At 42.8% G+C, this 15,664-nt stretch overlaps 1 non-coding gene across 1 annotated transcript; it reads left to right on the top strand.

Moving 5' to 3' along the window:
* The first annotated feature begins 73 nt into the window (after positions 1–73).
* TRNAC-GCA (transfer RNA cysteine (anticodon GCA)) lies at positions 74–145 on the top strand. Its single transcript has one exon. It is a non-coding gene; the product is annotated as a tRNA-Cys (tRNA).
* The last annotated feature ends 15,519 nt before the right edge of the window (positions 146–15,664 follow it).

Raw genomic sequence — 15,664 nt, 5'->3', positions numbered from 1 at the left:
TTGAACACAAGGATATGAATGCACCATCTATCTATTTGCTTGTGAAATTATTTATTTAGGGTCAAACAGAAATGGGTCCATAGCTCAGTGGTTGAGCAATTGACTGCAGATCAATAGGTCACTGGTTTGAACCCGGTTGGGCCCTATTCGTTTCTTTCTTCTATTTTAGTTTCCTTCTTCAACTATTATCTTGACCTTCCACACTTTCTTATAAAGTATTTACTTTCGTCTCTTATGCATTTTTGTGTATGTCAGTTCTTCCTCCTGAGAATATTTTTTTCATCAAGTCGTACAATTTTTTGGTTAGGATAGAAGGGCAAATGTATTGGTTGGGTGCTTCAAGAGTTAATAACAGACAGGGTGATGTATTAGAGCATCTCTAGCAGACCCCGCAAAATCCCAACACGCACAAGTGTTTTGCAGTTCGCGGAAAAGTGCATATGCAGGCCGGTGCGGACGAGGTCAGACTCAGACCCCGTATAATCAACCCGCAAAAGAGAATATTGTCCGAATATACCTCTTTCTCTTCCTCTTCTCACGCCAATTTGAAATCAACCGGCGACCGACGTACGGACGAGGAAGACACGGCCAAAGTGGAGGAGAGAGACATGGGACGGCCACGACGCGTGGGCGGAGGCCGGGCGTGCGCGGCCGGACTCAGCTAGCTAGCTAGCGCGGACGTAGCTACCTAGCTAGCTAGTGCGGACGTAGCTACCTACCTAGCTAGCTCGCATCGATTCAGCTTGCTAACTTGCTCGCATCCACGCGGGCGACCCGGCGTGGCGGCCGGGCGGATGGGCGGCTGGGTGGCGGACGGGCGCGGCGGCCGGGCGAGCTTCATGGCGTTGGCGGGAACAGAGATTCCTCAACCGCCAACGTTGACCGGTATGTAGGGCCCTTACAAAATTGCCTTCAAAATTGTATATATGAGGGTTTCGGATTTGCGTTCAGGGGCCCCTTAAATTTTTTTAAGGGTCGGACGATTTTAAGGGGTCTGTTTGGACCCTTTTTTAACTGGAACTGTGAAAATGGTTATTTTGCAGGTTTGACCACTTATACGAGGTCTGCTAGAGATGCTCTTAGTTGCATGCCCAACAACGGACATTATATTATTATTTTCGTGGTAATGCACGAGATTCATATGTATTTTACAACAAGGCAATGGCTTTGGAGACATTGGATCTACCTCTTGGCTTGGGGGAGGGGGGGCGCCACGGGCAAAGCACAGCTCCTCCCCCATTGATGGCGGGGGCGGATTAGCATGAACATGGGGGGAGGGGATCAAAGCGGGGAGCGGAGCAGTTGACGGGAGACTCCTCCTTGGTGGTACGTGGGGAGAGAGGGCTCCATGAAAAGGGTGAGGTGTGCGTCATGATTTTAAAGGAGAGGGCTCTAGCGAGAAATGTCCCGTTATAGTGGGAAACCAAGTATGAAGGGAGGGTCCGGCAGGAAAATGGTAGGGTGCGTCCTAGGGTGAGGATTTTATGTTGGAAACACGTGTTCGAGATAACATGATGGATAGTTCAGACAACTACATTCCCCCCATCTAGACGGTTGCATTTTGGGGAGCCGATAGGAGCCTGTTTGATGTCCTAGCCCGCCCGTAGTAGGAGAAATGAGCTTCAACCTTGAAAACAATTTTAATCCTTCATTTGATTTATTTATATGCATGCATTGTAGCCCATAGCAACGCGCGAGTGTTCTACTAGTTTATTATTCTACTAGTTTATCTTATTGTTTATCTTATTGTTAAGATTTCAAAATTTGGAAGAAAAATTGGGTTGTTTTACATATAATGCCTTTTATAGCTGACAAAAAACAAGTGCTCATATGTAGGGAAAGGAAGGGAATTTTAAGGTATCACATGATATATCATAACCTTTAATGGATATTTTTTGTGAAAGAAACCACATATTCATATTCATTATATAAAGTTGAAAAATACAACACATGTGGACGATTAATGGATACTCACGTGCATGCATGCGTGTACACATGCAAATCCGCGGCGCAAGCCATGGTTTTCCGTACATAATGTATGTACTAGTGGTTGGGGCGCCACCTGGTGGCGCCACTTATTACGGGCCTGTGCGCACTTATCTTGTCTCAACACATTCAGCTGTCATGTTTGGTCCTCAGTTTCATTCATGTGCATCATATGAGTGTATTCTATAACATTAGGATCTATTAGTACTACATTGATCAAACTTACAGGTACAATATTATTTGAGTTCGGGGGTACACCTGTTATTTAAGTTTGAGTACACCTAAAGGATGATATGTACCACTCACCCATGGAGCATAAACGAGTGAGACGATGCATTATAGTTAATCCAAAAGTGAAGACAAGCTAACATGAAGTGATTCAGTTTAGCTGAAGAAATGGGCCTCATGAGGCCACAAATAAGGAACCAAACAAAAAAGAAAACTTTCAGAGTCCTCTAGAGGCTTGGCATCATCCATTTCCACATCAAAATCAGCATGATGCCTTTCACCGGAATTCTCTTGATCTTCATCTTGATGTACCCAACACAAATGCTTCATGGATTTTAGTCGGCTGTACTCCCCACCAGTTCTGCCCTTTCCCTTTCAGACACCCAGGAACAAGTTGATCTAACCCAGAACAATGTATAATTACCTAGTGATTCGTTGGACCTGAATGGCAAGATACCTAGCATGCACATGGAAGGTGAAAGTAAGAATAAAATAACATTCTACCTCCGATCCAATGAAAGTGTCATGGCTTTAGTTCAGCATTAGTTCAAATTTGAACTAAAGCCACAATGCTTTTATTGAATCAGAGGGAGTACCATTTACTGATATGATTATTATTGTGCACAAAAAAATTGCCTGATGACAAGAGATCATAGTTAAGCATCATATATTTATTAACAGTGAAAGTCTTAATTAAAGGATACGAAACAACATACTCAGGGCAGGGAATCTATCCAGGTTTTACATGCAAGAGTGTATCCTTATCTTAAATAAAGAAAACGTCTATGTATGATAAGATTCTTACTTCAGCGTTAAGACAGTCAGACCAAAAGAGCAATAGAACAGTTCCATGTATTAGATTGTAGAAGAAAATGCACCATAAGACATTCTAGTACTGCAAAAAAGGGAGACTAAAATACTTGAAAACTTCGAGGATTCTACACCAATACACCGCTAACCATAATATTTGAAGCTTCTGAAATGAACAAAAAAAACAGACTAACAATGTATACAACTGTAAGTAAAATATTTTATTGTGATGAATGTCAGGACGGGCGAAGGTGAACCAAAAACACATAAGAAACTTCTGTACTGAGCTTGAAGAAAATCACAACCGTGGACCAAGGGCATTTATACCTTCAGCTGTCGATTTTCAAAAAGTGTCTGCTCACCAAATATAAGCTGAAGCTCTAATTTCAGTATCTTATGAAAGCATGAAACCAACTCTATAGTTCACCAAATTTTATATCATTCATACATTGATAACTATGAAGGGGAGCCTTGGCGCAGTGGTAAAGCTGCTGCCTAGTGAACATGAGGTCACGAGTTCAAGTCCTCAAAACAGCCTCTTACAGAAATGTAGGGAAAGGCTGCGTACTATAGACCCAAAGTGGTCGGACTCTTCCCCGGACCCTGCAGAAGCGGGAGCTACATGCACCGGGCTGCCCTTTTTCATACATTGATAATTGTACAACGGTTATGCTCCATGATGACCAAGGAAAGCTATATACTCCCTCCGTTCCTAAGTATAAGTCTTTGTAGAGATTTCACTATGGACCACATACGGAGCAAAATGAGTGAATCTACACTCTAAAATGCATCTATATACATCAGTATGTGGTTCATGGTGAAATCTCTACAAAGACTTATATTTAGGAATGGAGGGAGTACCTTATTGTCACTCATGTATGTTCAAAAATAGCTAGATATGTACTTCAAAACCATAAGCAATAGAGAGACTACAGAAACACATATCATTCCAAGCTGACCTATTTTAACAAGTATTAACTTTGATAACGTGCAAATGAAAACTGAATCTGCAAGCCAATTTCATTTGTTCTATTTTCTTTTTTGGCGAATGGAAATTCCATTTCATCCTAATACTGTGATGAAAAATGCCAGTGTTAGAAAATGTAAATATATGTGATATGAACCTTCTAGCAATCCATAGTACCAAGCATTATAATTTGTAGATAGCAACCTGCAACTTTGCCTCTTCCATCCTCAGACGACAATTTCAAATCAGGAGTTGGTGGCCACTCATTAAATTTTGACTTGAACGGTACAGTTTCATATCCCTCGATCATTTTCATAACATGTGATTTTGTTCGGGTACCATCATTGAGCAATATGTGGTCAAAAGTAAAGGATACTAAGCATGCAGCAACACAAAATATAAACCATTAGCATGCTTTGATTGTAGGATTAGGAAAATGTTTCTAGAGAATGTTATATGATATTTCACCAAGGTGGTACTTCTTCTAAAATCATCTGAATATATAATGTATTAATTTTTTCTTTCCCAGACAGAAACAAGTAAACATTTCGCAGGAACATGTATTAGTTCATGCAGCCAGATTGCTCTAGAATATTATCATACTTCTCTACAAGATTATATTTGACTGATAGGAATCAACTTGACATGTTATAACATGTGCTAGCAAGTGAGAATATTCATATTCAAAAACTGGCAACAACTCTCAAAGTGAAATGCACCCGAACATCGTTTGTATAAAGCAAATCATGTGTCGACGATTTAAAATCAATAGTCTCTAGCTGTCCTTCAAAACTGATAAGTCACAAAAAATGCTACCCAGTTCAACATTTTCAAGAGTTAATATATCTCATAGTCATGGATGAATTAATGCTGATAGCAAATTACTCTTATTGACTACTGATGATATTGCGCTTTGGACATTTAATGTTAATCAATTGCCATTGCAATTTGGCCGCAGCTTTCATGTCTTCTCGAGTCTCCTCTAAATGTATCTTCCTCGGAAGAGGAGCAACACCATCAAACAAAGCCCGAAATTCCCCAGCTTCAGCTAGTAAAACAATGCAACGTTAACCTCTCATAGTCCAAATCACAAATGACATAACTCTCTGCCAATGTGGACAATCACAACACATAAAGACATAAGGCAAAAACAACTACAAGGGCAGAAGATCAGCTAACATGGAAGCACCAAAAAGAATATCTTACTACCCACGTCAAGGAAGAACGAGATTACCTCACACTAGGTTGGATGGTAGTGTAGTATTGGAGCATGCTCACTGAAGAAGCCAAGTCTTCCATCGGGACAAGGGACTGCAGTAACAGCAGCACAAACCCACTCATGAGAGTAAACTGTTCCAAAATGGAACACAAAATTTCATGCAGGCTTGATGACAGTTTGGAGCTTAATAAATACCTTTTACCGATGCGAACTTCCTGAAAGCAGTATATGTTGGGGATCGTAGCAGAAATTTAAAATTTTCTACGCATCATCAAGATCAATCTATGGAGTAATCTAGAAACGAGGGGAAGGGGAGTGCATCTACATACCCTTGTAGATCGCTAAGCGGAAGCGTTACTAGAACGCGGATGAGGTAGTCGTACTCGTAGCGATTCAGATCGCGGTCGATTCCGATCTAAGCGCCAAACAACGGCGCCTCCGCGTTCAAAGCACGTGCAGCCCGGTGACGTCTCCCATGCCTTGATCCAGCAAGGAGAGAGGGAGAGGTTGGGGAAGACTCCGTCCAGCAGCAGCACGAGGCGTGGTGGTGGTGGAGGAGTGCGGTACTCCTGCAGGGCTTCGCCAAGCACTACGAGAGACGAGGAGGGAGAGAGGTAGGGCTGCGCCTTGGGAGAGAGACTCGTGTGTTGTGCAGCCCCAAAACCTCCACTATATATAGGGGCAAGGGCAAGGGGAGGCGCCCTAGGGTTTCCCCTAGGGGGGCGGCGGCCAGGGCAGATGGGATCTCCCCCTTGGGTGACTTGGCCCCCAAGCCAGGAGGTGGGAACCCTAGATGGGGCGCCCCAAACCCCCTGGTCACGTGGGAATAGGTGAGGGGGGCGCACAGCCCCTTAGTGGGCTGGTTTGCCCCCTTCCCTTGGCCCATGAAGCCCCCCAACACTTGCCGGGGCTCCCGAAACACCTTTCGGTCATGCTGGTCATCACCCGGTACCTCCGGAACACTTCCGGACTCCAAAACCCTTCGTCCAATATATCAATCTTCACCTCCGGACCATTCCGGAACTCCTCGTGACGTCCGGGATCTCATCCGGGACTCCGAACAACATTCGGTAACCGCGTACATACTTTCCCTATAACCCTAGCGTCATCGAACCTTAAGTGTGTAGACCCTACGGGCTCGGGAATAATGCAGACATGACCGAGACATCTCTCTGGTCAATAACCAACAGCGGGATCTGGATACCCATGTTGGCTCCCACATGTTCCACGATGATCTCATCGGATGAACCACGATGTCAAGGATTCAGTCAATCCCGTATACAATTCCCTTTGTCTACCGGTATAGTACTTGCCCGAGATTCGATCGTCGGTATCCCGATACCTTGTTCAATCTCGTTACCGGCAAGTCTCTTTACTCGTTCCGTAACACATCATCCCGTGATCAACTCCTTGGTCACATTGTGCACATTATGATGATGTCCTACCGAGTGGGCCCAGAGATACCTCTCCGTTTACACGGAGTGACAAATCCCAGTCTCGATTCGTGCCAACCCAACAGACACTTTCGGAGATACCCGTAGTGCACCTTTATAGCCACCCAGTTACGTTGTGGCGTTTGGTACACCCAAAGCATTCCTACGGTATCCGGGAGTTGCACAATCTCATGGTCTAAGGAAATGATACTTGACATTAGAAAAGCTTTAGCAGACGAACTATACGATCTTGTGCTAGGCTTAGGATTGGGTCTTGTCCATCACATCATTCTCCTAATGATGTGATCCCGTTATCAATGACATCCAATGTCCATGGTCAGGAAACCATGACCATCTATTGATCAACGAGCTAGTCAACTAGAGGCTTACTAGGGACATGTTGTGGTCTATGTATTCACACATGTATTACGGTTTCCGGTTAATACAATTATAGCATGAACAATAGACAATTATCATGAACAAGGAAATACAATAATAACCATTTTATTATTGCCTCTAGGGCATATTTCCAACAGTCTCCCACTTGCACTAGAGTCAATAATCTAGTTCACATCACTATGTGATTGCAATGAATCCAACACCCATGGGGTTTGTTCATATCTTGCTTGTGAGAGAGGTTTATTAGTCAATGAGTCTGAACCTTTCAGATCCATGTGTGCTTTACAAATCTCTATGTCATCTTGTAGATGCAGCTACCACGCGCTACTTGGAGCTATTCCAAATAACTGTTCTACTATACGAATCCGGTTTACTACTCAGAGTCATCCGGATTAGTGTCAAAGTTTGCATCGACGTAACCCTTTACGACGAACTCTTTTACCACCTCCATAATCGAGAAAATTCCTTAGTCCACTAGTTACTAAGGATAAGTTCGACCGCTGTCGTGTGATCCATTCCTGGATCACTCTTGTACCCCTTGACTGACTCATGGCAAGGCACACTTCAGGTGCGGTACACAGCATAGCATACTGTAGAGCCTACGTCTAAAGCATAGGGGACGACCTTCGTCCTTTCTCTCTCTTCTGCCGTGGTCAGGTCTTGAGTCTTACTCAATATTCACACCTTGTAACACAGCTAAGAACTCCTTCTTTGCTGATCTATTTTGAACTCCTTCAAAATCTTGTCACGGTATGTATTCATTCGAAAGTACTATTAAGCGTTTTTGATCTATCCTTATAGATCTTGATGCTCAATGTTCAAGTAGCTTAATCCAGATTTTCCATTGAAAAACACTTTTCAAATAACCCTGCATGCTTTCCAGAAATTCTACATCATTTCTGATCAACAATATGTTAACAACATATACTCATCAAAAATTCTATAGTGCTCCCACTCACTTCTTTGGAAATACAAGTTTCTCATAAACTTTGTATAAACCCAAAATCTTTGATCATCTCATCAAAGCGTACATTCCAACTCCGAGATGCTTACTCCAGTCCTTAGAAGGATTGCTGGAGCTTTGCATACTTGTCAGCATCTTTCAGGATTGACAAAACCTTCTGGTTGTATCACATACAACCTTTCCTCAAGAAAAATGTCGAGGAAACAATGTTTTTTACATCCTATCTGCAAGATTTCATAAATAATGCAGTAACTGCTAACATAATTCCAACAGACTCTTAGCATCGCTACGAGTGAGAAAGTCTCATCGTAGTCAACTCCTTGAACTTGTCGGGAAACATCTTAACGACAAGTCGAGCTTTCTTAATGGTGACACTTACCATCATTGTCTGTCTTCCTTTTAAAATCCATCTGCACCCAACAGCCTTACGACCATCAAGTGGTTCTTTCAAAGTCTATACTTTCTTTTATACATGGATCCTCTCTCGGATTTTATGGCCTCGAGCCATTCTTCGGAATCTGGGCCCACCATCACTTCTCCATAGCTCGTAGGTTCATTGTTGTCTAGCAACATGACTTCCAAGACAGGATTACGTACCACTCTGAAGTAGTATGCATCCTTGTCGACCTATGAGGTTTGGTAGTGACTTGATCCGAAGTTTCATGATCACTATCATAAGCTTCCACTTCAATTGGTGTAGGTGCCACAGGAACAACTTCCTGTGCCCTGCTACACACTAGTTGAAGTGACGGTTCAATAACCTCATCAAGTCTCCACCATCCTCCCACTCAATTCTTTCGAGAGAAACTTTTCCTCGAGAAAGGACCCGTTTCTAGAAACAATCACTTTTGCTTCCGGATCTGAAATAGGAGGTATACCCAACTATTTTTGGGTATTCTATGAAGATGCATTTATCCGCTTTGGGTTCGAGCTTATCAGCCTGAAACATTTTCACATAAGCATCGTAGCCCCAAACTTTTAACAAACGACAGCTTAGGTTTCTCTAAAGCATAGTTCATACGGTGTCGTCTCAACGGAATTGTGTGGTGCCCTATTTAAAGTGAGTGCGGTTGTCTCTAATGCCTAACCCATAAACGATAGTGGTAATTCGATAAGAGACATCATGCTATGCACCATATCCAATAGGGTGTAGTTGTGATGTTCGGACACACCATCACACTATGGTGGTCCAGGCGGTATTAGTAGTGAAACAATTTCCACAATGTCTTAATTGTGTGCCAAACTCGTAACTCAGATATTCATCTCTATGATCATATCATAGACATTTTATCATCTTCTCATGACGATCTTCAACTTCAGTCTGAAATGACTTAAACCTTTCAATAATTCAGACTTGTGCTTCATCAAGTAAATATACTCAGCATCTACTCAAATCATCTATGAAGTAAGAACATAATGATATCCACAGCGTGCCTCAACACTCATTGTACTACACACATCAAAATGTATTACTTCCAACAAGTTGCTTTCTTGTTTCATCTTACTGAAAACGAGGCCTTTCAGTCATCTTGCCCATGTGGTATGATTTGCATGTCTCAAGTGATTCAAAATCAAGTGAGTCCAAATGATCCATCTGCATGGAGTTTCTTCATGCATATCTACCAATAGACATGGTTCGCATGTCTCAATCTTTTCAGAAATGAGTGAGCCCAAAGATCCATCAACATGGAGCTTCTTCATGCGTTTTATACCAACATGACTCAAATGGCAGTGCCACAAGTATGTGGTACTATCATTACTATCTTATATCTTTTGGCATGAACATATGTATCACTACGATCGAGATTCAATAAACCATTCATTTTAGGTGCAAGACCATTGAAGGTATTATTCAAATAAATAGAGTAACCATTATTCTCCTTAAATGAATAACCGTGTGGCGATAAACATAATCTAATCATGTCTATGCTCAACGCAAACACCAAATAACAATTATTTTGGTTTAACATCAATCCCGATGGTAGAGGGAGCGTGCGATGTTTGATCACATCAACCTTGGAAACACTTCCAACACATATCGTCATCTCACCTTTAGCTAGTCTCCGCAGCCTTTTATTTCGAGTTACTAACGCTTAGCAACTGAACCGGTATTTATTACCCTGGTGCTACTAGGAGTACTAGTAAACTACACAATAATATGACGTATATCCAAAATACTTCTGTTGACCTTGCCAGCCTTCTCATCTACCAAGTATCTAGGGTAGTTCTGCTTCAGTGACCATTCCCCTCATTATAGAAGCACTTAGTCTCGGGTTTGGTTCAACCTTGGGTTTCTTCACTAGAGCAGCAACTGATTTGACGTTTCATAAAGTATCCCTTCTTTCCCTTGCCCTTCTTGAAACTAGTGGTTTAACCATCAACAATTGATGCTCCTACTTGATTTCTACTTTCGCGGTGTCAAACATTGCGAGTTGCTCAAGGATCATCATGTCTATCCCTGATATGTTATAGTTCATCATGAAGCTCCAATAGCTTGGTGACAGTGACTATTGAGAACCATCACTATCTCATCTGGAAGATTAACTCCCACTCGATTCAAGCGATTGTAGTACTCAGACAAACTGAGCACATGCTCAACGATTGAGTTTTTCTCCCTTAGTTTGCAGGCTTAAGAAACTTGTCAGAGGTCTCATACCTCTTGACGTGGGCACTAGTCTGAAATTCCAATTTCAGTCTTTGGAACATCTCATATGTTCTGTGACATTTCAAAAACGTCTTTGGTGCCACAATTCTAAACCGTTAGTATTACTTACTGGACTATTACATAGTCATCAAAACGTGTATGTCAGATGTTTCCCAACATCTACAGATGATGCTCGAGGTTCAAGACACTGAGCGGTGCATTAAGGACATAACCCTTCTGTGCAGCAATGAGGACAATCCTCAGGTCGCGGACCCAGTCCGCATAATTGCTACTGTCAACTCTCAACTAAATTTTCTCTAGGAACATATCTAAAACAGTAGAACCAAAGCGTGAGCTACGACATAATTTGCAAAGACCTTTTGACTATGTTCATGATAATTAAGTTCATCTAATCAACTTATTCAATAAACTCCCACTTAGATAGACATCCCTCTAGTCATCTAAGTGATACATGATCCGAGTCAACTAGGTCGTGTCCGATCATCACGTGAGACGGACTAGTCATCATCGGTGAATATCTTCATGTTGATCGTATCCACTATACGACTCATGTTCGACCTTTCGGTCTTCCGTGTTTCGAGGCCATATCTGTACATGCTAGGCTCGTCAAGTTAACCTAAGTGTATTGCGTGTGTAAATCTAGCTTACACCCGTTGTATGCGAACGTTAGAACCTATCACACCCGATCATCACGTGGTGCTTCAGAACAACGGACCTTAGCAACAGTGCACAGTTAGGGGGAACACTTTCTTGAAATTATTGCGAGGGATCATCTTATTTATGCTACCGTCGTTCTAAGCAAATAAGATGTAAACATGACAAGCATCACATGCAAATCATAAAGTGACATGATATGGCCAATATCATCTTGCGCCTTTGATCTCCATCTTCGAGGCGCGGCATGAACACCATCGTCACCGGCATGACACCATGATCTCCATCATCATGATCTCCATCATCGTGTCTTCATGAAGTTGCCTCGCCAACTATTACTTCTACTACTATGCCTAATGGTTAGCAATAAAGTAAAGTAATTACATGACGTTTTCATTGACACGCGGGTCATAAATAAATTAAGACAACTCCTGTGGCTCCTCCCGGTTATCATACTCATCGACATGAAAGTCGTGATTCCTATTACAAGAACATGATCAATCTCATACATCACATATATCATTCATCACATCCTTTTGGCCATATCACATCACATAGCATAGCCTGCAAAAACAAGTTAGACGTCCTCTAATTGTTGTTGCATGTTTTACGTGGCTGCTATGGGTTTCTAGCAAGAACGTTTCTTACCGACGCAAAACCACAATGGTGATATGCCAATTGCTATTTACCCTTCATAAGGACCCTTTTCATTGAATCCGATCCAACTAAAGTGGGAGAGACAGACACCCGCCAGCCACCTTATGCATCAAGTGCATGTCAGTCGGTGGAACCTGTCTCACGTAAGTGTACGTGTAAGGTCGGTCCGGGCCGCTTCATCCCACAATGCCGCCTAATCAAGATAAGACTAGTAATGGCAAGCAAATTGAACAAATCATCGCCCACAACTACTTTGTGTTCTACTCGTGTATAGAATCTACGCATAGACCTAGCTCATGATGCCTCTTCAGGGGATCGTAGCAGAAATTTAAAATTTTCTACGCATCATCAAGATCAATCTATGGAGTAATCTAGAAACGAGGGGAAGGAGAGTGCATCTACATACCCTTGTAGATCGCTGAGCGGAAGCGTTACTAGAACACGGATGAGGTAGTCGTACTAGTAGCGATTCAGATCGCGGTCGATTCCGATCTAAGCGCCAAACAACGGCGCCTCCGCGTTCAAAGCACGTGCAGCCCGGTGACGTCTCTCATGCCTTGATCCAGCAAGGAGAGAGGGAGAGGTTGGGGAAGACTCCGTCCAGCAGCAGCACGAGGCGTGGTGGTGGTGGAGGAGTGCGGTACTCCTGCAGGGCTTCGCCAAGCACTACGAGAGACAAGGAGGGAGAGAGGTAGGGCTGCGCCTTGGGAGAGAGACTCGTGTGTTGTGCAGCCCCAAAACCTCCACTATATATAGGGGCAAGGGCAAGGGGAGGCGTCCTAGGGTTTCCCCTAGGAGGGGCGGCGGCCAGGGCAGATGGGATCTCCCCCTTGGGTGACTTGGCCCCCAAGCCAGGAGGTGGGAGCCCTAGATGGGGCGCCCCAAACCCCCTGGTCACGTGGGAATAGGTGAGGGGGGCGCATAGCCCCTTAGTGGACTGGTTTGCCCCCTTCCCTTGGCCCATGAAGCCCACCAACACTTGCCGGGGCTCCCGAAACACCTTTCGGTCATGCTGGTCGTCACCCGGTACCTCCGGAACACTTCCGGACTCCAAAACCCTTCGTCTAATATATCAATCTTCACCTCCGGACCATTCAGGAACTCCTCGTGACGTCTGGGATCTCATCCGGGACTCCGAACAACATTCGGTAACCGCGTACATACTTTCCCTATAACCCTAGCATCATCGAACCTTAAGTGTGTAGACCCTACAGGCTCGGCAATAATGCAGACATGACCGAGACATCTCTCTGGTCAATAACCAACAGCGGGATTTGGATACCCATGTTGGCTCCCACATGTTCCACGATGATCTCATCGGATGAACCACGATATCAAGGATTCAGTCAATCCCGTATACAATTCCCTTTGTCTACCGGTATAGTACTCGCCCGAGATTCGATCGTCGGTATCCCGATACCTTGTTCAATCTAGTTACCCGCTAGTCTCTTTACTCGTTCCGTAACACATCATCCCGTGATCAACTCCTTGGTCACATTGGGCACATTATGATGATGTCCTACCGAGTGGGCCCAGCGATACCTCTCCGTTTACACGGAGTGACAAATCCCAGTCTCGATTCGTGCCAACCCAACAGAAACTTTCGGAGATACCCGTAGTGCACCTTTAGAGCCACCCAGTTACATTGTGGCGTTTGGTACACCCAAAGCATTCCTACAGTATCCGGGAGTTGCACAATCTCATGGTCTAAGGAAATGATACATTAGAAAAGCTTTAGCAGACGAACTATACGATCTTGTGCTAGGCTTAGGATTGGGTCTTGTCCATCACATCATTCTCCTAATGATGTGATCCCGTTATCAATGACATCCAATGTCCATGGTCAGGAAACCATGACCATCTATTGATCAACGAGCTAGTCAACTAGAGGCTTACTAGGGACATGTTGTGGCCTATGTATTCACACATGTATTGCGTTTTCCGGTTAATACAATTATAGCATGAACAATAGACAATTATCATGAACAAGGAAATACAATAATAACCATTTTATTATTGCCTCTAGGGCATATTTCCAATAGTATACCCTTCAGGCCGTATGTGCATTTTTTTATGGAAATGGTCTGAATCAGATACTATCCTGCCAGGAAAGAAACTCACACAATCAGGTTTGTTATACACTAAGAAGAACGAACAAAGGAGGAAATGCAGATGCATATATAAACATAAACATGCAAAGCTCAGCCAGCACCAAGAAAAGGGGTCAGCAGAAGATATACAACAACATGAACAGAAGATGTATGTGCCAAATAAGAGCTCCATATATGCTCTAAGGCATAGACTGTCATCTTAAGTAATGTTCAGAATGATTTCTCTGATGGAAACCTTCTATGCCTACATTAAACATAATCAAAATGGAGTTTCCATGGTATAATTTTATGGCACATAAAGTTAAATGACAAAATATGAAGACACAACATAAATTGGAATGGAGGGAGTAAATGGAAATCAATTATTTCTTGTAAAGGGTTATGGGTAGGAAGAACAAACTAAAACAGATCAGTTCTTTGGATTATTGGCGCTAGTGCAATATGAACTGCATCATAATTGAACATATAACATATGTCCATACCTCTGGAACAGATATAACTCCACTATCTAGAAGTGCCAAGTCTGCTTGTGTCTCCCACAAGGAAAACTTGCATAAAGCGGCAGCATTGTAGCTCAAAAGGGTAGTCCAAGATTCAAGTGTGAAACAGGGCATCCTTGAAATGGGTAGGGTCGACATGCTTCCAGAGCATTTTTTTGCATCTTTAAACGCTGGTTACTCTATTTAGAGGGGGGGGAGCTACTGTGCTATTTGCTCAAACATACCTAGGTTGCTCACACGAAGATTTCCTAGTTCTATCTGAGTCATTTCAGCATCCTCTCCATTTTCTTCTGATAAATTATTACAAGAGCCTATCGCGTCATCTTGGCCATTATCATCAGAACCATCATTTTCAATGGATTTCCGAAGTTGCAACATATTTTCTGGAAGCTTTTGTGTGAGGAGAAACCTATACAATCGATATTTTTTTAGTATCATACCAATAGGGCATCATGCAAGATAACAGAAAATCTCTCAAGTCTGATGTGTATTCAGGAGAAAAACAATTATTGCTTAAAAATATATAAGAGGTTCTCAACTCGTACTCCTTGGCTTTTTCTAAGCCTCGGGAAGGGCACCGCCTGCTTCTACTTAATCCTGAGGTATAAACACAACTTTAGTGTACTGCTTCGAAAGAAAAAGAAAAATATACGCTATTATCTTTTCACAAAACCAAACCTTGCAAAATCATGGGTGCCAAAGAATTGAACAAGTATTGATTGATCAAACCGAATTGACTTTAGGGCCCGGCTAGCATGAACATTTGACTCGTCCACTATAACAACTGGCCACATTGCATGACCTGTTGAGGCACACAAGGCTCTTTATATGAGAACAAATTCCAAGTCACTGAGAAAAGTGAGAAGCCTCGTCCACTATAACAACTGGCCACATTGCATGACCTGTTGAGGCACACAAGGCTCTTTATATGAGAACAAATTCCAAGTCACTGAGAAAAGTGAGAAGCCTATGGGTAAAAGGGTGCACTGAAATATGGCAAATCAACCACATAACTAAATGAAACAATTTAACAGAAAGGGAAATCCATGTCACTTGTTTACTTTAGGAATG

The sequence above is a fragment of the Triticum aestivum genome, chromosome 4A (genome assembly GCF_018294505.1).
Source record: "Triticum aestivum cultivar Chinese Spring chromosome 4A, IWGSC CS RefSeq v2.1, whole genome shotgun sequence".
NCBI lineage: Eukaryota > Viridiplantae > Streptophyta > Magnoliopsida > Poales > Poaceae > Triticum > Triticum aestivum.
This window is presented reverse-complemented; position numbering and strand designations above follow the sequence as displayed.